Source organism: Kogia breviceps, chromosome 9 (genome assembly GCF_026419965.1).
Source record: "Kogia breviceps isolate mKogBre1 chromosome 9, mKogBre1 haplotype 1, whole genome shotgun sequence".
Taxonomy (NCBI): Eukaryota; Metazoa; Chordata; class Mammalia; order Artiodactyla; family Physeteridae; genus Kogia; species Kogia breviceps.
The window spans coordinates 68,841,878-68,866,258 of record NC_081318.1 but is presented as its reverse complement, the minus strand read 5'-3'; positions in this window follow the sequence as shown (position 1 = coordinate 68,866,258).

The following is a 24,381-nucleotide window of genomic DNA, read 5'->3' as shown; positions in this document are numbered from 1 at the left end:
TAGTTACCATGGTTAAAAGTTACAATCAATATGGTGGTTGAGACCATACAGGGAGCAATAGTGACAGAAAAATACTACTCTGTGCTTTTCTTTTTTAAGGAAAAGGAGTACAGTTTTCCTAAAGTAGCTTTCCCCAAACTTTTTCATCTCTGCCTACCTTTAAACTATTAGAAATTATTGTCAACCCCAAAGAGCATTACCTTGTGGGTTATAACTATTAATATTTGATAGTAAAGCTTAAAACTGAGAGTTTTGTTTTGTTTTGTTTTGGTTTTTTGCAGTACGCGGGCCTCTCATTGTTGTGGCCTCTCCCGTTGTGGAGCACAGGCGCGTCTGTGGGATCTTCCCAGACCGGGGCACGAACCTGTGTCCCCTGCAACGGCAGGTGGATTCTCAACCACTGCGCCACCAGGGAAGCCCCAAACTGAGAGATTTTTAATATACAAATTTATTGATTTATTTAAAGATAGAAGGAGTAAATCAATCACATCTTGATAGAACATATTTTTATGAAAATAACTATTTACTAAAAAGCTTTTATTAGAAAAGTAACATTGCTTCAAATTTTAAAAAATATCTTTAATATATGAAATAATAGATGACAGCTGGATTCTCAACCTGCTTCTGCATTCAATCTGTCACAATATCAGACATCATGTCACTGCTGGAAAGCTCCAATGCACACTTGTGAGAGAATGAAAATGAAAAAAAAAGTCTTAATGTTATTATGAAAACAGTTTTGACCTCATAGACCTCTGAAGAATTCCCCAGGGGTCCTAGACCATATGCTGTCCTCCAATAAAAGGTCAATATGTTCCAGAATATGAAAGGGTGAAATACAGGACAAAACTTGGAAAGTTGGAATTAATTAGCCTTGGTTTATAATACCTAAATCTGAAAAGAAGCTATGAAATATGTTCAAATTTTAGTAACATTTGCTCACTTTTGATGGGCTTAATTCCTTGGTTTACTGATTCATGCCTTCATCTACATTATGAGAGGATTTTCTTTACTTTCTCTGTAACTTGCTTACCTAGCAGAGACTATCTCATCAGAACAATTTTCTGTGCTTTATGTTTACTTAATTTTGTCTTTGATTATTTAATTAAACAGAAACAATCAAAAAATAATACAGTTTCCTCAGTTATTAAAGAGCTAAAGTTCTTACAATGATATTACCTTCTAGATTTATTTTTAAAATCTTTTGTCACTTTGATTAAATAGGTAACTAGGAATTATTTCTCAGACACTATTATCCTATTTTATTAAAGTGCCCAAATTGCCTGTGACTACTCTTTTGCCTTTGCCTTCCTGAAAACTGAATTTAGAAAAGAATGAAAACATTTTCAGGATGTATTTTACTCCTAAAACTATTTTTGAGATTTCCCAGAGTTCTCCTGAGAAGTCACAAAGATTTGTTCTATTACCTGATAAATACAGAGATGTGAGACAACTTTATGTTCATTTGATCTACTACTATTGCAAGAATCACATAGAAAAGTTATCAGTTCAGAAGAGACACTCAGTCTTTTCTAGATAATGTGTGTGGATGAACTGCTGTTAATGTAAATATTTCAGAAACATGGGAAGACCCTGGAAATTTTTCAGTGTCCTTTTTATCCATAATACAGTTTTACTTCCAAGGGAAATTGATCAAAACTTCTGTAAAATAGATATAGGCTATACCCCAATAGATAATTTTACTCTCTGATATTACTGATTATGATGATAATATTATTGACTATGGTGATATATTAACAAAAGCCATTAAGTCTCTAAACAGTTTTGATTTACTCTGATTCTTGCTTGAAGTCTCTGCCATAAGCTACAGGCCAGAGTTGTGTCATCAAAAGAGAAGGTCTCTGAGACTTTAAATGATTGACATTTCAAAGAATAGTTTCTTGAGTACAGGCTTTAGAACTTATATCACACAGACAACTTTCACAGCACACTGCTAGATGGCTCCATGAAGCCAGACCACTAATCCAAGATCCAGTAGGATAAGAATTCATTTCCTGGAGCTGAATAAGAAAGGCGATGAAGATAATTTTATTGTGATTATTTGTTTGGAATAGTGTTGGTATAGTTTTAAGTTTCTATTTTCAGAAACTTAGTATGTCTCTTTACCTTTCATGGAAATATTTGCATAGCCACAGTACAAATCTGTACTTCAAGATTTTGCCTGGGGTGTTGTATCAATATTAGAGACTGAAACTTTTTTAATCAGGTGTGACAAGCTGCCCTTAAGGGGGAAAAATAAAATGGAGCCAATGGGGCTTCCCTGGTGGTGCAGTGGTTGAGAGTGCGCCTGCCGATGCAGGGGACACGAGTTCGTGCCCCGGTGCGGGAAGATCCCACATGCCACGGAGCTGCTGGGCCCGTGAGCCATGGCCGCTGAGCCTGCGCGTCCGGAGCCTGCGCTCCGCAACGGGAGAGGCCACAACAGTGAGAGGCCGGCGTACCACACACACAAAAAATGGAGCCAATGGCTCCAAACTTCTCCGAAGAAAATTGGCCCACTACCTGGCTTACAGGGTCCCAGACTTATCCTAAAGCGTAGTAAGAAAATTCTTGTCAGACTAGGAATCTTTAAAAATTTGGGGGACTTCCAGAAGATAGGAATTCACTTCGATGTGTAGGTACTGCCAGTAAAACCTGGTGGAGAGACATTCTTGGGCTTGGCTTCCTGGCCTTGGGATGGAAAAGTAGAGGCTTTTGGGGCAGGGTCAAGATGGAGTACTAGGAGGACGTGAAATTCGTGTCTCCTCACAGCTAGGGCACCTACCAGGCACCGGTGGGAGGAACCCCCAGGGACCAGGTAGGGCATAGGGGGAGTGAAGGGGGAGGAGAAGTGGAGGCAGTAGGGGACTGGTGCCCCTGAGGGGCAGCTGGGGGAGGGGAAGAGATCCCACGACCGAAGGGGGAAATTGGTGAACCATTGGGAGGGTAGAGGATTAAAAGGGAGTGTGGCCTGGTTTCCCCTGCCCACTTGGACCCCCAGGAACCTGTTGAGATCCCGGGCCTGGTCCTCTGCCCACTGAGGCCCCCTCGAGCCACGGGGGTCCTGAGGGAGTGGGAGGGAGGGAAGAGGGAGCAAAAGTAAAGGCCGGACCTCCAGGACTGGCACCCCTGAGGGGTGACTGGGAGAGGGGAGGAGTTCCTACACCCAGCGAGACCCACCCATGGTTGGAGGTCTGGGGGAGACCGTGGGAAGAGATGGTGGTGGATGGGCATGAAGGAATGGAAGGGAATGGGGCCAGGGCTTTCCCTGTCCACTAAGGCACTGGGGAAGTCTGTTGAGCTCCTGGCCCTAATCCTCTGCCCTTGGAGCCTCCCTCCTGCCTCGCAGAGCCCAATACACCCCCACCCAGGGCCCCACCTCTACACTCAGAGACCCCCTCCAATGAGCTGGGCCTAAACCCCACCCACACGCCCTCACTCAGGGCCCTACCTCCAAACTCTACAACCCCTCACTCCACAGGCCCTCCTTTCCACCTGCTGCTTCTCCCCTTCTGCACAGGTCCTAAGCAGAGGCCCTACCCCACACTTGAACGTCGCACCGCCAAGGCCCCGCCACACACACAAATGTCACATCCCACCCGCCTAGATTCCACTCCCCCAAACCGTTCCCCTGCCTAAGTTCAACCTCCCCAAACTAAACTCTGCCCCAATAGACAAGGCTTTTTTTGAGGTTTTTTTTTTTTCTTTTCTTTTCTTTTTACCTCTTTTAGATTGGGGTTCTGTTTTACCTTGTTGATTCATTGTTGTTGATTCTTTTATATTTTTATCTTTCCTAATAAATGTTTTATTTTTCTAACTTTATTTTATTCTTTATACTTTGTTAGTGATCTCTTCTTTTGGATTCTTGTCCCCCCCCCACCCTTTTTTTTCTTCTTTTTTCTGCTGTTGTTTTATTTTACCTTGTAGCAGTTGTTTCAATTATAGTTTTATTTTCCTAATACATTTTTATCTTTCTAATTTTATTTTCTTTTTTATTCTTTGATATTGTACTACTCCTTTTTTCTTTCATTCTTCCTTTTATTTATTTATTTTCTTACCATGCCACGAATTTTACAGGATCTTAGTTCCCAGGCCAGAGGTCAGGGCTGAGCTCCTGTGGTGGGAGCTCCAAGTCCAAACTGCTGGACTAACAGACAACTTCAGACCGTAGGGAATATCGTTCAGAGTGAGGAGTTCCAGAGGTCCTCATCTCAGCACCAAGACCCAGCTCTAGCTAACTGGCTGCAAACTCCAATGCTGGAGGTCTTAGATCAAACAACCAGTAAGACAGGAATACAGCACCATCCATCAAAAAAACTAAAAAAGAAAAAAAAAGAAACAACAAAAAAATATGTTACAGATGAAGGAGGAAGGTAAAAACCTACAAGACCAAATAAATTAATATGAAATAGGCAAGCTACCTGAAAAAGAATTCAGAGTAATGATAGTAAAGATGATCCAAAAGCTTGGAAACAGAATGCAGAAAATACAAGAAACTTTTAACAAGGATATAGAAGAAATAAAGAGCAAACAAACAGTGATGAAAAAGACAATTACTGAAATTAAAAATACTATAGAAGGAATCAATAACAGAATAACTGAGGAAGAAGAACAGATAAGTGAGCTGGAAGACAAAATGGTGGAAACAACTGCCAAGGAGCAGAATAAAGAAAAAACAATGAAAAGAATAGAGGACCATATCAGAGACCTCTGGGAAAACATTAAACACACCAACATTTGAATTATAGGGGTCCCAGAAGAAGAAGAGAAAAAAAAGGGTCTGAGAAAATATTTGAAGAGATTATTGTTGAAAACTTCCTTAATAAGGTAAAGGAAATAGTCAATCAAGTCCAGGCAGCACAGAGTTCCATACTGGATAAACCCAAAGAAAAACATGACAAGACACATATTAATCAAACTATCAAAAATTAAACACAAAGAAAAAATATTAAAAGCAGCAAGGGAAAAGCAACAAATAACACACAAGGGACTCCCCATTAGGTTAACCGCTGATCTTTCAGCAGAAACTCTGCAAACCAGAAGGAAGTGGCAGGACATATTTAAAGTGATGAAAGGGGAAAAACCTACAACCAAGATTACTCTACCCAGCAAGAATCTCATTCAGATTCAGTGGAGAAATTATGACCTTTACAGATAAGCAAAAGTCAAGAGAATTCAGCACCACCAAACCAGGATTACAATGAATGCTAAAGGAACTTCTCTAGGCAGGAAACATAAGAGAAGAAAAAGACCTACAAAAACAAACCCAAAACAATTAAGAAAATGGTAATAGGAACATACATATCGAGAATTACCTTAAATGTAAATGTATTAAATGCTCCAACCAAAAGACATAGACTGGCTGAATGCATACAAAAACAAGACCCATACATACGCTGTCTAAAAGAGACCCACTTCAGACCTAGGGACATGTACGACTGAAAGTGAAGGGGTGGAAAAAGATATTCCATACAAATGGAAATTAAAAGAAGCTGGAGTAGCTATTCTCACATCAGACAAATCAGACTTTAAAATAAAGCTATTATAAGAGACAAAAAAGGGCACTACATAATGATCAAGGGATCAATCCAAGAAGAAGATATAACAATTGTAAATATTTATGCACCCAACATGGGAGCACCTCCATACACAAGGCAAATGTTAACAGCCATAAAAGGGAAAATCGACAGTAACACAATCATAGTAGGGGACTTTAACACCCTACTTTCACCAATGGACCAAACGAAAATAAATAGGGAAACACAAGCTTTAAATGACACATTAAAAAAGATGCACTTAATTGATATTTATAGAACATTCCATCCAAAATCAACAGAATACATTTTCTTCTCAAGTGCTCATGGAACATCCTCCTGGCTAGATCATATCTTGGGTCATGAATCAAGCCTTGGTAAATTTAAGAAAATTGAAATAGTATCAAGTACATTTTCTGACCAAAACGCTATGAGACTAGGTATCAATTACAGGAAAAAATCTGTAAAAAACACAAACACATGGAAGCTAAACACTACAGTACTAAATAACTAAGAGATCACTGAAGAAATCAGAGGCAATCAAAAAATACCTAGAAACAAAGGACAATGAAAACACGACACCCAAAACCTATGGGATGCAATAAAAGCAGTTCTAAGAGGGAAGTTTATAGCAATACAATCCTACCTCAAGAAACAAGAAACATCTCAAATAAACAACCTAACCTTACACCTAAAGCAATTAGAGAGAGAAGAGCAAAAAACCCCCACAAAGTTAACAGAAGGAAAGAAAACATAAAGATCAGATCAGAAAGAAATGAAAAAGAAATGAAGGAAATGGTAGCAAAGATCAATAAAACTAAAACTGGTTCTTTGAGAAGATAAACAAAATTGATAAACCATTAGCCAGTCTCATCAAGAAAAAAAGGGAAAAGACTCAAATCAAAAGAATTAGAAATGGAAAAGAAGTAACAACTGACACTACGGAAATACAAAGGGTCATGAGAGATTACAACAAGGAATTATATGCCAATAAAATGGACAATGTGGAAGAAATGGACAAATTCTTAGAAAAGCACAACCTTCCAAGATTGAACCAGAAAGAAATAGAAAATATAAACAGACCAATCACAACCACTGAAATTCAAAGTGTGATTAAAAATCTTCCAACAAACAAAAGCCCAGGACAAAATGGCTACACAGGTGAATCCTATCAAACATTTAGAGAAGAGCTAACACCTATCCTTCTTAAACTCTTCCAAAATATAGCAGAGGAAGGAACATTCCTAATCTCATTCTATGAGGCCACCATCACCCTGATACCAAAACCAGACAAAGATGTCACAAAGAAAGAAAACTACAGGCCAATATCACTGATGAAAATAGATGCAAAAATCCTCACCAAAATACTAGCAAAGAGAATCCAAGAGCACATTAAAAGGATCATACACCATGATCAAGTGGGGTTTATCCCAGGAATGCAAGGATTCTTCAATATACGCAAATCAATTAATGTGATACACCATATTAACAAACTGATGGATAAAACCCATATGATAATCTCAAAAGATGCAGAAAAAGCTTTCAACAAAGTTCAGCACCCATTTATGATCAAAACTCTCCAGAAAGTAGGCATAGAGGGAACCTACCTCAACATAATAAAAGCCATATATGACAAACCCACAGGCAACATCATTCTCAATGGTGAAAAACTGAAATCATTTCCACTAAGATCAGGAACAGGACAAGGTTGCCCACTCTCAACACTATTATTCAATATAGTTTAGGAAGTTTTAGCCACAGCAATCAGAGAAGAAAAAGAAATAAAAGGAATCCAAATCAGAAATGAAGAAGTAAAACTGTCACTGTTTGCAGATGCCATGATAGTATACATAGAGAATCCTAAAGGTGCTACCAGAAAACTACTAGAGCTAATCAAAGAATTTAGTAGAGTAGCAGGATACAAAACTAATGCACAGAAATCTCTTGCATTCCTATACACTAATGATGAAAAATCTGAAAGAGAAATTAAGGTAACACTCCCATTTACCATTGCAATAAAAAGAATAAAACACCTAGGAATAAACCTACCTAAGGAGACAAAAGACCTGCATGCAGAAAACTGTAAGACACTTATGAAAGAAATTAAAGATGATACCAATAGATGGAGAGATATACCATGTTACTGGATTGGAAGTATCAAGATTGTGAAAATGACTACACTACCCAAAGCAATCTACAGATTCAATGCAATCCCTATCAAACTACCAATGGCATTTTTCACAGAACTAGAACAAAAAATTTCAGAATTTGTATGGAAACACAAAAGATCCTGAATAGCCATAGCAATCTTGAGAAAGAAAAGCGGAGCTGGAGGAATCAGACTCCCTGACTTCAGACTATAATACAAAGCTACAGTAATCATGACAGTATGGTACTGGCACAAAAACAGAAATATAGATCAATGGAACAGGATAGAAAGCCCAGAGGTAAACCCACGCACATATGGTAACCTTATCTTTGATAAAGGAGGCAAGCGTATACAATGGAGAAAAGATAGCCTCTTCAATAAGTGGTGCTGGGAAAACTAGACAGCTACATGTAAAAGGATGAAATTAAAACACTTCCTAACACCATACACAAAAATAAACTCAAAATGGATTAAAGGCCTAAATGTAAGGCAGATAGTATAAAACTCTTTAGAGGAAAACATAGGCAGAACACTCTATGACTGAAATCACAGCAAGATCCTTTTTGACCCACCGTCTAGAGAAAGGGAAATAAAAACAAAAATAAACAAATGGCACCTAATGAAACCTAAAATCTTTTGCAAAGCAAAGGAAACCATAAAAAAGACAATCCTCAGAATGGGAGAAAATATTTGCAAACGAAGCAACTGGCAAAGGATTCATCTCCAAAATATACAAGCAGTTCATACAGCTCAATATCAAAAAAACAAACAACCCAATCCCAAAATGGGCAGAAGACCTAAACAGACATTTATCCAAAGAAGATATACAGATTGCCAACAAATACATGAAAAGAGGCTCAACATCACTGATCATTAGAGAAATGCAAATCAAGACTACAATGAGGTAGCACCTCACACTGGTCAGAATGGCCATCATCAAAAATTTACAAACAATAAATGCTGGAGAGGGTGTGGAGAAAAGGGAACCCTCTTGCATTGTTGGTGGAAGTGTAAATTGATACAGCCACTATGGCGAACAGTATGGAGGTTCCTTAAAAAACTAAAAATAGAATTACCATATGACCTAGCAATCCTAATAGTGGGCATATACTCTGAGAAAACCATAATTCAAAAGTAGTCATATACCACAATGTTCATTGCAGCACTATTTACAATAGCCAGGACATGGAAGCAGCCTGAGTGTCTATCGACAGATGAATAGATAAAGAAGATGTGGCATGTATATACAATGGAATATTACTCAGCCATAAGAAGAAATGAAATTGAGTTATTTGTAGTGAGGTGGATGGACCTAGAGTCTGTCATACAGAATGAAGTAAGTCAGAAAGAGAAAAACAAATACCGTATGCTAACACATATATGTGGAATCTAAAAAAAAAAAAAAAGTTTCTGATGAACCTAGGGGCAGGAGAGGAATAAAGACTCAGATGTAGAGAATGGACTTCACGACACTGGGAGGCGGAAGGGTAAGCTGGGACGAAGTGAGAGAGTTGCACTGACATATATACACTACCAAATGTAAAACAGATACCTAGTGGGAAACAGCTGCATAGCACAGGGAGATCAGCTCGGTGCTTTGTGACCACCTAGAGGGGTGGGATAAGAAGGATGGGACAGAGATGCCAGAGGGAGGGGATATGGGGATATAAGTATGCATATAGCTGATTCACTTTGTTATGCAGCAGAAACTAACACAACACTTTTAAGCAATTATACTCCTGTAAGGATGTTAAAAAAAAAAAAAGTAAAATCTGAGAATCCTTATGAAAATATCTAGACAGACGTTAATTTATGGCCTTTTTAGCTGTTCAGTACTGTATGTATGACTCAGGATTGCAAAGCAAACTCAAAGAGTCTACACGATTAATTACACTCTTGCTGCACTTGGGGAAATAATCAGGTCAAACCTAACAGCACTATTTTTATGCTCAAGGATAATCTTTGAGATTACTATGATCACAGGATGAATAGACTGTTAGAAAAGGTATTAAAGACTTTGAACGGCAAAAAGATAACTTGGTGTCCTGTCTAGTATACTCTTGGTTTACCTGCATTTATTATTGTTGAACAAGTTTATAACTTGGTAACTTGTAGAAATTGGTAGCAATGAAAATTATTCTCGTCCACAGAAAGTGAATTTGTCTAGTGCACCTTCAAGAACTCATTAACTATTAACACATTCATTTCAGCAGTTCTGACTCCCCATATCTGTGCTCTCTGACTTCTCTTCCGAACATGTTCTAATATCTTATTGGTTTCCTTATTTATTAATAAGTTAAATAAAATACATACATGTCTTGTATTTTAAAAATGAACAAGGAATAATATTTGTATCTATTAGAGCTATTCACCACTCAGAAAAAATAACCTCAAGAAATTCTGGGATATCTATGTGAAAAAATTGCATATATTGATTTATTTATTGTTTATCTCCTCCTCTGGAATGGAAGCTTTACAAGAGGACTTGGACTTGTACATAGCGGCTCAGTATAGAGTATTAAGAGCCTGGCAAGCCAACATACCTACTGTGACTTTCACCAAATTACTTAAAATTTCCAGACCCCAGTTTCCATTGTTTAAAACAGGGCTCATCTGTAAAACAGTCCTATCCCTTAGAGTTCTTCCCAGAAATTAATTACATATCAAGAGCTTATTACAGTGTCTGGAACACGAAAAAACTATTAAATAATTACTCATGGACATGTTGATTTATTCTTTCCTTTAAGAACTGACTAACATTTATCCCTAATTAGTAATAAATATATTGTCTCCAATATTCGTACTGAATTCATTCAGTGGCAGTGAGGCATTTCTCAGATCTGTATCCACAGAAAATCACTAATGCTTCTATAGTGAAAACTAAGATTATTGTGAATCACGTATTTATTAGAAGACAAAAATTATCTCTTTGAAAAAAGAGTAGTAAGAACTGAAATTTAATAAAAAGCTGGCCATTTCTTTAACTTCTATATTCACATAGAAATAATCAAGAAAGAGCTTAAGGTTAATTGCTAACTACTATGTAAACAACATAGCCTTCCCTTTCATTGTACTGCACTCCATCAGCTCCCTTCAGCCTGAAGACATTGTTTCTACTACAAAGGAAAATACAAAGCCTTTAGGGACTTCCCTGGCAGTCCAGTGGTTGAGACTTCAACTTCTAATGCAGGGGGTGTGGGTTCAATCCCTTGGTCAGGGAGCTAGGATCCCACATGCCTCCCGGCTAAAACCCAAAAAACCAGAAGGTAAAACAGGAGTGATATTGTAACAGATTCAATAAAGACTTTAAAAATGATCCACATCAAACAAAATTTTTTTTAATTAAAAAAATACAAAGCCTTTAGTTTGAATATTTGATGGTCAATATTAAAAATAGAGGCCAAAATTTGAGTATAATATTCAGTTTGGAAGCCTGAATTCTTCATTAATATATCACTTGGAATTTAATTAAATTTATAACTACATAGATTCACAAACTTCAAATAAATTCAGCTGTTTCACAGATGTGGAAATGCTTTAGTTTGGAAGACTTACCCTATCATACTGGCATGAGGTCTTCTGATCATTTAACAGCTATACATAGTGAAAGTTAAATAAAAATCTCCAAATGGCTTGCCAGAAATCATTAGTATATGCTGTCCTCATCCTTCGACTATTGCTAAAGCCAATCAGATTGGTTTTAAACCTTTCCTCGTGGCTTTGGAAATGTGTACCTTAAAGCCCAATGAGAGATGTAATGCTTTGGCGGAGGGGTGGGTTATCTGCATATTTTCAGGAGTCCCATGTAACTGTAGGATGACCCTCTGAATACTCCTAACTCACTCACCAAATTAGAGCCTAGGTAGAAGCAAAGAGGCAGGTGTTTTCAGCTTGCTAATCATATTTAAGTTTATACCACTTATTGGCTAGGATAAGAAATAAAATATAATCTCAAAAATTAGTCTAATTAGTCTGCATTCCAAATGCTAAAGAACTATGATAAGGTGGTACCTGCAGAAAAGAAAAGCCAAGCAAGTTGAATTTGGCCTTTTCCTCATAAAATCATGGTCATTTTCCAGTTCTCGTTTTACTCTACCAATTAGTGGTATTTGAAGGACTTGCTCATTCCTTCTTCATTAAAACACATTTTTCACTTGGCTTCTGGAACAGCCCTGTCTTTTTTTTTTTTTTTTTTTTTTTTTAAACTCACTGGCCTCCCCTTCTAATTTCTTCCCTTCTACCCTGGGTCATGTTCATACTCCCTAACAGCTAAATATTGATGTGCCCAAGAATCAGTCTTAAAACCCTGCTCTATCTGTATTCTTTCCCCAAATGATTTTATTTTGTCCCACTACTTTTAATACATTCAGATTCTGACAACTTTCAGACTTAGGTTTTCAACCTTAAGTTTCTTTTCTGAATTCTACAGCTGGATACCCAGCTTCTTACTCAACACTTCTCTGTGGAGGGCCACAAAAATCTGAATTTTCTTCACTAATCCTAAATTTGAAAATTGCTAATTCCAAAATTGAACTTGTCACTCCACCCTCCTCCAAAGTAGCCCATCTTGCAGTTACCACAATCTTACAAAAAGATGATTCTACTTATTCAGACCAAAATCACGGAATAACCCTTGAAGCCCTTCTTTCTCTCATACTGCATAGTCAACCTTTCAGTAATATACAGAATATATTCAGAATCAGGCAACTTCTTACTACCTTCATGTTGTCTTCCAAGTTTAAGTCATCATTTTGTCTCATTTGGACTATTGCATTTGCCTCCTAACATGTCTCCCTGCCTCTAATCTTACCTCCTTAGCGTCTATTTTCTTACCTCAGCGAGAATCTCATGCCTCCACACAAAGCTCTTGAAAAGAAGAAAGTCCAAAGTCTTTATTGTGTCCTGTGATGCCCTATGTCTGCCTAAAAGGCATGTGTCCCCGCTCTCTGTCCTCATCTTCTCCGTCTCCAATCATTCATTCTACTACAGCCAAACTGTTCTTTTTGACATTCTTCTAACCCAGGAATGGTCCTACCTCTGGGTTTTTGCACTTGCTGTTCCTGCTGCCTGAAAGAGTTTTCCTCCAGATAACTCCATGCCTGCTTCTCTCAGTCTTTGGGGTTTCTGCATACATGCCCTTTCTTTGGAAGATCATCTCTTAGCACCTTATATGAAATAGTACCTCCACACACACACTGCCATTCTCTATTGCCTTACTCTCTTACTCTTCTTCATAGCACTTTCTAATACTTACTTATAATATTATTTTACCTTGGCATGAAAATATTCATGCCACCTGGCCTTTTATTTACCTATTTGCTGATTTGTTTGCTGTCTTTCTCCTCCTTTAAAATAGTTAGTAACTTGTATTTGGAGGTTTTGTCTGCTTTTCACTATATTTCTACAGCCCAGAAGAGTGACTGACACAGTGCAGATGTTCAACTAACTTCCTACTGTCTGATCCTAATTCTGGGACATAAGTTTACTGAAAATGCCTTCCTTTCTACTCGTTCTCTTTAATGCAACACTTTCTGAAAAGCAAAAGTGGAATAGTAGGGCTTCTAAACAGTAGTCCTGGATAAACACCAGAGCCAATGTTGTAGTGGGGGTCCTCTCCAGCCTTTTCTCACTTATCTAAAACTCCTGTATCAGGAGCAAGCTTTTGGAGACAAAAGTGCAATAGAAAATCCACCTCAACCTGGCTCAGACAATGAGGGGACATCCAGAGGTAGGACTGTTGAACCCTCAGCCCCACTATACCTTTACTTCATGAGTCCTGTCTATCTGCTCTGTCCTGTTCAATGCTGGCTTCATCGCGAGGTTGTCTCCCCTTGTGTTCATGCGGTGGTTGCCTGATGCATTAAGGTCACGAGTGTTCAAAATGAGGGAGAAAGGCTTTCTGTGTTCCTTTCAGCAGATCTATGAAAGCTTCTCTAGAACCCTCTAGAAATCTTTAGAGATCTATGAAAGCTTCTCTAGAACCCTCCAGAAATCTTTACAGAGTCACATACCCACAACTGGACTCAATTGCTAATGAGAAAGGGCAGTTACCCTTAGATAATTCAGGTTCACCCATGGTGTGGTCACCTTTCTCTTGAGTCATGTGGGTTACATGAAAGAAGTCAGAAATCTGAACTAACTAAGACTCGGGCTTCTCTCAATGGTAGAAGAATGTCTTCCAATCAGGTGGTCAAGAGTGTTCACATATTCTTGAACCAAAGACCTGAGGGGATAGTGACTTGAAATTCAAGGGACAGCATTAACCATAACATGTGAGACAGTCCATCAGGTGTAGTGTATATCTTTTAAATCTTCTGTGTATTGTAATGTTTTGATATCTTTAAAAAAAACACAAAAAACCCTTTGCAGCTGGGGAGAGTTTGCCCCTCCCAGGGTCAACCAGTTCTTACAGATGACGGCAAAGGGTCCAGCCCAGAGTGTGTTTTGAAATGCACACTAACCAAGCCAGAGCCAGCACCTCCTCTATCTGCCATACTCCTCAAGAGGAACTATTCCTTTGCCTTAATCATGCCAGGGCCAGGTACCAGGCAACTAGGGACCACCCCTATAGCTGTATAAAGCCCACTGAAAAAATTCAAACCAGCCAATCCGAAACTGTTCTCCCTGCCCTGCCTTGCCTTTCCCACAGAAACCCCAGTAAAGGCTCTGGCCTAAGGCTTTCCCCTTACTCTTGTCTTCTGGCTCTTGACCACCCTGGTGTCTTTCCCATGTGGCCCTGCCTGCCTCCTGTCTCTTGGACCTGTGAGCATAAGAAACTTTGTTTGCCCGAGCCTCTCCTGTGTCTCCTCTTCTGACCACACTTGAATGACCATCACATAAGAAAAACAATACAAAAGCATCGGGCTTTTCCAAAGAGTGAGGCTCTGTAGAGGAGACTACAGGCACATTTGTTAGTTCTTTGCTCCAGCCTTGATCATTCACTGCTCCAAACTACTCTCACGGAATGTATAAATTGTGAATGAAACAGGCTTTTTTTTTTTTTTTTTCCATTGAATTTTTCCATTCCCAAGGTGCTAAGGGTAAAAGTACAGGTTTTGAAAAATATGTTTCATTGCTTTCCACTTCTAGCTTGTCAGGGAAGTAAATCAAATGTGAGTCTGTGAATAGAAAGGATCTGGTTCAAAATCCAAACTTCATCACTTATTAACAATATACCTTTGGTGGAGTTATATTTTTCCCTTCGAGGTTCATGCTATTATTCACTAAAAGATGACAATAATGCTTCCCTCAGTAGCATTTAATCCAGGTTGTGTCAGATAGCATGTGTAAAACACCTGACTTAGAGTAGACAATCTGTAAACACTGGTGTCTTACTCCTCTTTTCACAGCAAGGCACATGGCTCCAAGGAAAGGCTGAGAGGTTCTAAAAGCCTACAGCTTTCCCTTAAAGAATGGGAAAGGAATAGACAGGCAAACTTTCTTTGTTACTAGATTATAGGTCATAGGACTTGCTTAATTCCTAAATTTCTATCAACAAAGTACTGTTCAGTAAATAATTGTTTTCAGTTGATTAATTTGATTTTCTTCTTCCCCTAACTTTCATAAATAAAATAACCCACTTATTATTTGGCAATAACTCAGACTTTAATTCTAAATTTCAAATATACTAATATATTTTTCATGTAATTATAAAGACTTTTGAAGACAAAATAATATAGTTAAGATGTTAATTTACATGATTTACTCCTTTCATATCCCAACACTGTGTCTAAGGGTTGAAATACCTTATAGCTATATGGATTAGAAAAAAGTTAGAGTGGTGATGTCTTGTGCTATTTAAAATAAATTGTTACCATAATATCTCTGCGCCCACTGTCTCCACCCAGATTCTCGCTGCTTATTCACTGTAGACCCAATCTCCTGGTGACCATTGTGACCCAGGGATGTAAATTCAGCTGTCAGCAGTGTTTTCGCAACCACTTTGTGAAATTACAGCATTGTCCAAAAAAGTAAATGAAATACAGGGAAATGGAAAAACCAAAACTTGACATGATCCATCTAGGTAAGAACTAAATTTCCTGTGTCTTTCCAAATCATTCCTTTTTCTTCTTATTGTCAAAGCAAAGGCCAGTAATGCCAGAAGCTCCACGATTCCTTTTGGAACTACCTACTTGCTTTCATTGTCAGGACATGAGAAGAGAAAGATTTCCAATTCTTTCTGGCACTCAAAACTCTGACACTAGCCTTGACCTCCTGCCAGTATAAATGAATTGCTTTAAGATAGTCACTACTTCACGAAAATAATTAATTATAATTCCCAGGCCAGATGACATTCGTGCCAGAGAATCCAAATAACTGAACCTAGCTGTAGGTCAACCACTGACCACAACAGGGAAGAGGAAAAGGAAAAAGAAAACAAACAAAAAAAACAGGTCCAAAGACTAAAAACAACACTTTTTATTAGATACTTCCTCATCTTTTAGAATACTCTATAATGTCCAATGATTTCACTCTTCTTGCCTCAGTCTGCCCTCAGCAGCACCAACTGTGCTTTTCTTGGCATCCTTTACAAACTAGTCTAATCTCAGCACAAGTTTTCTAGTGAAATCCTGTCTAGCACCCAGTTACACTTAACGAGCCAAAGTTCTCAATTCCTCAGTCACTTACACCAGCCAGGGGGCTCCTCTGACTGGCACACATGTTCTTCCCACCAGAGCCACGACTCTCTGCAGATTTGTGCTGATTCTACACACACTTCTGGTTGCAAGTTCATATTTGAATCCAAGAAGTGAGATCTGTTCAGGCTCCAGGGCCCCATAAACTTCATCATCTTGAAGTTCACTGGCATAGTGATTATTTTCAAGAACACATAAAGTATGAAGCACACATTCCACATTTACTAAGTATAAATTTCATCATCAAGAGAATTTCCATATTCAAAATATGAGGTTAGATTTGACCTATGCTTTATGAAAGAAATTCCTCTAAAGAAAGCCTCCATTTCAGTTGAATAAAAACTCTTTAATTTGTATTTTCTCCAGAGACTAATCATAAAGGAAAAACATAAAAATGTGAAATTGGAAGATTCATTTATAGAGGTAACTTTAAAAATAAACACCACCTCATGTTATCCTGGCCTTATATCAATTCCAACTGATATTCTGGAGAAAAGTGAAGCCACTGTAGCAATGCTATTTGTAAAGTCTGTTGTTGTTGTTTCTTTTTAAAGATCAAGAGGAGTCAAGTGAATAAATGCAACTAGCAATGTTTATGCTTGAGGCATTACCTCCTTGGGGATCTGTGAATCTTGAAAATACAATATTGTTTTCATTACAGATATGACTCCTAGGTTTACACCATCAAATTAACCCAAAGAAGAATATTTCTATTAATTTTTTTAATATACTATTCACTGAGCAGGGCTAAAGTGATGGAAAGAAGTAGGATGACAAACTCTAAAGGAGTTGCTTCTTTTTTTTTTGAGTTGGGTCTTTGTTGCTGAGTGCAGGCTTTCTCTAGTTGTGGTGAGTGTGGGCCAGTCTTCACTGCAGTGCACAGGCTTCTCATTGCGGTGGCTTCTCTTGTTGCAAAGCATGGGCTCTAGGCACATGGGCTTCAGTAGTTGTGGCACGTGGGTTCAGTAGTTGTGGCTTGCAGGCTCAGTGGTTATGGCGCATGGACTTAGTTGCTCCATGGCATGTGGGATCTTCCTGGACCAGGGATCGAACCCGTGTCCCCTGCATTGGCAGGTGGATTCTTTTTTTTTTTTTTTTTTTTTTTTTTTGCGGTACGTGGGCCTCTCACTGCTGTGGCCTCTCCCATTGCGGAGCACAGGCTCCGGACGCGGCTCACGGGCCCAGCCGCTCCGCGGCACGTGGGATCTTCCCGGACCGGGGCACGAACCCGTGTCCCTTGCATCGGCAAGCGGGTTCTCAACCACTGCGCCACCAGGGAAGCCCAGGTTTTTTTTTTTTTTTTTTTTTTGGCAGGTGGATTCTTAAGCACTGAGCCACCAGGCAAGTTCCCAAAGGAATTTCTTAAATATGAGTTATTCCCATTTTCATGAAGCTTTTTGTTTTTTAGGCAATCAGTCCCTGACATGTTCTCCAGGGTCAGATCTACACTTAGAGGTTTGAAAGCTATCACAAGTAGAATCTAATGTGAATAGAGGGAAAAAAATGATTATAACCAATAACAACAACAGCAGCAACAAGAAAAAAGTATGGTAATAAGTAAGAGCCAACATACGTTTTTTGGGTTCTAGCAGGCACAAAGGTCTTCTTTGATTGGGAAGGATAAATAAATACATCAATGGATACAGGAGCATTTAACATTAAACTACATCAATCTATTTTCAAAGCTACTTTTGAATTATTATTATTTATTTGGGTCTGTTCAAAGTATATAATAATGGTTTAACTTGGTCCAAGCACATATCATGGCTCTGATGTGCTGATCTATGTTTGTAGAAAAGCATCTCTTAACATCCTAATGTATGTCTTTTATACTTAAAAGGATATGTGATGTATTCGGGATAACTTTCAGATGAATTTGATATCGCAAATATTGATTGATAGATAGGTAGATATACATAGATAGATAAGGTATTCCATGAAAGAGTCTCATTATTGTCTTCCTATATTCTAGACAGTATTTCCAAAGGATTGTGAATAGAAGCGATATACACAAGTCATGGCGATTTTATGTTAATCCACAAAGTCAGAGGACTCTGCTACCTACTCTCTACAACCTTCCTCCCCACTGAAAACGTAAGAGATGACATCCACATTATTCCAGTGTATTTTATGGTCAATCATAATGGACAAGGATCCTGATGTGTTGCTGAATTTCTCTAGGGTCTTTTGAACAAATGGTCTCCCAATAGATTCCAGAAGAAAAACTATCTGGGGCATATGGTTTAGGGTCTTTTGGTCACACCAATTTTGAGAAGTGGCTGTTTTGCAGTAGTTCTGAAATCCTAAACTACTTAGGGTATGCCAGGTGAATGCTAGTTCTGAGCGTATTAAGGAGAAAAAAAGAGAAAACTTTGCTATGCTTTTCTTGCCCTGTGACAAAGCTGTTTCTCCACAGGCAAAGAGATTTTTATTCTTATTCATTACCAAGATGTATAATTTTGTGCCAGAGCTACCAGTGTTTTTTCAATCCGAAAACTCTCAGTAGCAACTCTGATATTCATTTTGAGTTGAAAAATCACTTTACTAGCTAGTATGGTTATGTGTCATATAATAATATGTACACAGCAAGGAGCTATTATAGATCACGTAGTGCATGTGCTTGTTATACTACCCTTATATGATCTAGTTTGTTGATTCTAATCTAATTATTACAAAATTAATTACATGTCACCATATTATGAGTCAAAATGTTAAATATTAACTTTCTTTAATGTTTAAATATGTGTTTTCTTATATTAAACCAATTTGGAGTTTTTAATATTTTACTCAGAATTATTAGGATTTTTACCAAGTAGCATCTAATTTAAAAAGGAATATTTAGTGAATACCTATTTATAATGGTTTCAAATTTAATCTTAGGAATAATTAGTGAAAAGTCACATATCCAAAATTGTAGAATACATCCCGATTGGTCAATCAGATAAATAGTCCAAAGGGATTCTTTTATCCTTGGTAAAGAGAGGGGCTGACTCTGGATGGAAACACCTTCATTGTTAAAGATAACACTTAGAAACATATGTCAAGGAATTCATGGCATAAAGCATAGCTGGAGACAATCCTTTTTATTAAAACTAGTATGCCAAGGGCTTTTGTGACTTCCAGTTCTTTTATCACTTTGCAGTTTTCCTACTGATCAATTGCCTGTTCAAATGTTCCTTTTTGTTTCCCCCCAGAGAAGGCAACTTCATTTCTCTTGCAAACAGCTCCATTTCCTGTTCTGTGGCTGTGAGTCCTGAAACATACACCTTCTTATGCTTCCATCAAAAGGTGTCATTAATTCTAGGGTACCTGACAACCATGTTCTCTTTCAGAGACACCAAGGAAGTGGAGGGAGATTACTGCCCCACTCCCTGCTGGTACAAGGTTTTTCTGTTTCATCTCTGGATGAAAGTTCTGCAAATAAGTATATTATGCACCTTTTAAGTCTAGTTCTAGGGAGGTTATGCCACCTTTTTCCTTCTGAAGGTGGTTTAGTTAGGTGCCAAGAACATGGGTATCAAAACCGGGCATAGCTGAATCAATTCCCAGCTCTGCCCCAATGGGCTATGTGACTTTGAGTAGGCTTCTTAACTTCTCCAAGCCTTCCTTTGGGATTGCTGGAATAATTAAAAGAGATAAAGTTTTAGATACCTAGCCTAATGAGCAGCACATATTAGGAACTTAACAAATAGTATCAGTTCCCTTCCTTGTTTCTGTTCTCATGGTTAAAATGCATATATTATTTCTCCTAGAAAGGAAATCCTAATTTTGAGGAGACAGTATGTATTAGGAGAATAGAATGGATTATGGTACCATAAAGACCCGGGCACTCTTACAACTTAGGTGACTTTGGGAAAGTTAATTTAATTCTATGAAACGATTTCCTCATTTGTTAAATGCAAGCAGCGTCTACTGAGCCTGGTAGTTATTAAATTAAATGCTTTACTGTATAATGCTTGCTACAATGCCTGAAGTATGCATTTAACAAATTGTTGTTTTTCTGCTCTGTCTTACTTTTCATAAAACTACATATATAGCAGTAAATTGCCAATAAGGGCAGTCATGTATTATAAAATATATAATTTAGTGTCATGGTCAGTTTGCAATGTGGTTTTAAAACCTTTCCTTCCTCATCTCTTTTCTTTCCTTCCATCCTTTTACATGCTAGAAGGTAGTACGGAAGCAATGGTGTAAGTAATGGAAGACACATGTAGTATAAAAGTTTGGGGGTTCAAAAAGATTCCAGAAATTCTTCTGGATGAGATCAGAAAAGCATGAAGTAGGGGATCCAGGCCAGGTGGAAACTGTAGGATTGGACAGATGGAAGTTGGAAGGAAAATGAGATGCTGATCAGATCATAATACTCCTCTACATACAAGATTCCAAGGGCTTCTTTACATCAGACATAAAATAAAGTCAAACTTTATATCATGCAAGATCAAGTCCCACCTGCTTCTCTTCTGTCTTTTGATGTTGTCCTCTGCTACTTCACGAAGCCAGCTGCACTGGCTTTCTTTCCATTCCCTGTACCTGCCAATCTCAATCTCATCTTAGGAATTTTTCACTAGCTGCACTCTAGAAGAGGCATAGGGGAATTTTTAAGGGGATGGAACTATTCTGTACCTTCATTGGATTGGTTGCTATATGGTTTCATGTCTTTATGAAAATTCATCAGACTGCATATTTGAAACAAGTGCATTCTATTCCATGTAAAACATACCTCAACAAAGTTGATTTAAAGGAAAAAAAACCCCTCTAATTCAGTTGCAATAATAAAGTAGAATTGATCTCAAAATATTTGTTTTAAGAGGAATTTTGCAGGCATTTATCTATTCTTTAAGATTAGTTGGTAAAATTCAACTTTTTTAGTGTTTAGAAGCTGATTTTCCCAGACTTCCAACATAAATCAATGGATATGGGTTATAGTCTAAAGGAAGTAGAATTTGGCAAGGGGAGCAGAAAGCATTAACTAAAACTGGGTGGTGGACTGAAAATTCAATAGGGAGATATCACAGATTTCATCTATGATTTCCATCCAGGAACAGATCCAGACAGCTGTAGACTGTGTAGGGGGCCTTTAAAATACCGTTACAAATCTTTTTTTTTTTTTTAAACCTGATTTGAGTTAAATTTCTTAAGTCCATCATAGAAAAACAAAACAAAACAAAAACCCCTGGCTTCTGCTCTTCTGATTTGGGGAGGTATACTTGAGACTCTTTCCAGGGAAGTACTGAAGTAAACCTCTTAAAACCCACTCTGTATACAAGTAAAAGACATCCTAAAGGAAATAAGCCAAGATGTGACAAGTATATACTACTGAGAAGAAACTGTGAATTGTAAGATAAATGAAATTACTAGTGGTGTTTTTCTTTTTTTATTTCCTCTTGCTGTGGCCTTGATGAAAAGGAAAAGGAAGAATTTGTGCAGTTGTTCCACCACCCCCCAGGCTTTTAGAATTATGTAAGGATAATAGTATTTCCCCACCCATCCCCTGAGGAGCTTTTAGGACTAGCATCTGTGAGGTGCATTTCCTAGATAAATGCAAACTGCCCTTTGACTCTCTTCAAGATAAGAAAACATTGACCCTTTCAACCAAGTTATTTATGACATTCACATAATGTGAAACAGTGCTTAGACCTGATGGGAATGCCCAGAAGTACATGTACTGAAGGCAGTTACGAGTCTCCTCTGCTACTATCCAGGAGAGACTACCACACAAGTTGAACAATGCCCAAGGCTCATTAAGAATTTTGATGAATTTAATACAATTCAAATTGAAGAAGATCTCAGGGGAGAATATTTAGAAAAGAAAACCAGATGGAGCTCCAGTGTAGAACATCCAGGGAGCAAGTGTGGGATGCCCTATAATCCTAGGGATTCTGGAATCATGATAAAATGTGATTTATCTTCTTGGCGAATTAGCATGCGAAATGTGTCGGTGGCATAACACTATATTTGGATTTCATAATGAAATTTTCCAGATTGTGAAGGAAAAAAAAAAAACCCACTGGATATTGGAAGAAGTCATCCCCTCTTCCTACGAGACTTGCCAACGTAAAGGGGAATAAAATAAAAGGAAAGAAAAATGTACACAGTATATTAACACTAGTTATCAAGTGGGAAATGTCAGGATATGTGCCACCAAGAAAATAAAGACAGAACTGGATGTCAACTTGCCCCATCACTGTCTTTTTCTTTTTTTAGTATGGAATAATAATGCTAAATAATGCCCTTGTACGCTAGACTGGAGGGCAGGGGAGCTGGGATTCTTTCAACAAGGAGCGTAGGAAAAAAGAAAAACAAAAACAAAAAACCCAGTCTTCTATCTAAAAAAAAAAAAATATATATATATATATATATATATATATAGAGAGAGAGAGAGAGAGAGAGAGAGACAGAGAGAGAGAGACAGAGAGAGACAGAGACAGAGAGACAGAGAGAGAGTTTAAATATCATCTCAGAAATAATGAATCTGAAGTTGTCAATGTGATTTAGTCATGGTGGCGTTACTGTTTGTGAAATTAACCCTGACTAGACTTAGGCACAGGGAAAACCCAGTGTCTCTCTCTAGTCAGACAAGGGCTACTAACTCAGAGGAAATGATGGAAGGTTTTTGTTTTGTTTTGCAACATCTCAAAACATATCAAAAACATTCTTAAAATATGCTGCTGATCATTTGTATTACTAATATCTTATTCTGAAAATTTTAGCAAAGCTCAAACCCAGGACAAGCAGTCCCAAATAAAGACAGCAAGTATGCTGAACGGGGCTTCCCACGGGGCTTCCCACGGGGCTTCCCACGGGGCTTCCCTCGGGGCTTCCCTCGGGGCTTCCCTGGTGGCGCAGTGGTTGAGAATCCGCCTGCCGATGCAGGGAACACGGGTTCGTGCCCCGGTCCGGGAAGATCCCACAGGCCGCGGAGCGGCTGGGCCCGAGAGCCAGGGCCGCTGAGCCTGCGCGTCCGGAGCCTGTGCTCCGCAATGGGAGAGGCCACAACAGTGAGAGGCCCGCGTACCACACACACACACACAAAAAGTATGCTGAACGGTCAATGTGCTCCCTTCACCAGAAAATATAAAATAGTAAAAATTATATTAAATTCAACTGAAATTCTATTACTCAAATTGTATCATATAAAAAGAAATCTATCAAAAAATCAGGTCATACCCCATATCTAATTGTGTAATGTGTTTTTTCTTTATTATATATTGTATAATGAATAGTTTTTCATGTCAAAATATCAGATTAAAATAATAAGTTTTAAAGGCTGCTTAGTATATTCTCTAGACATACCATAAATGAGTCACTAAATATAACATTTTAGTGCATTGTGATTATTTCCAATTTTTTTTGTGCTTAAAAACAATACCAGGATGAATATATGGAATAATTGGAACTATTGGTATGTACCTTAATTAAATTTCTGGGATCTTGAGAAATAAAAAAATTAAAGAATTAAGGGTGGACCCAACAGTTTTAATTTCATGGTATATGATATATAATGTATCAGAATTCCTTCTGTCCCATATTTCTTTATCCTTACTTACTGGAATAAACTGGTAAAGAAAATAAGGATCATTTAGAGAGGAACTGGAACACAGGAAGCCTGGAGTCACCTACAACGACCTTACTAAATACCTCAGGGAAAACGTGTGTCACATATTTTTAAAAAAGTAAGTCAAACATAGCTCCTGTTAGCAAGCTAGAATGAGAAATGAGGGATGAGCAGAGACTGTTGAAGGGAGGGATAAGATCTTCATCTTTAAAGGAAAGCAAGGGATGCATGAACTATGGCAAGTTAAAATCTAAAAACAAAGTTGTACTGAGTAAATCAAGAGTATGTTCCATATTTAATTGACAGACTAGATACGAATAAGTCATCAGGGACCCTGGTAAAAGTTTTGGCTAGAATGTGCAAACTGTCATGCTAAACTGACTTGTGGTAGCAAAGACTAATGGTTTCCAGTACACAGTGTCCATTGGGAGGAAATTGGAAGCAAACCTGGGAACTTAAGCGTGGTGATTCGTATTCTCATACTCGTCAGGATGGCAGCACCTGGAA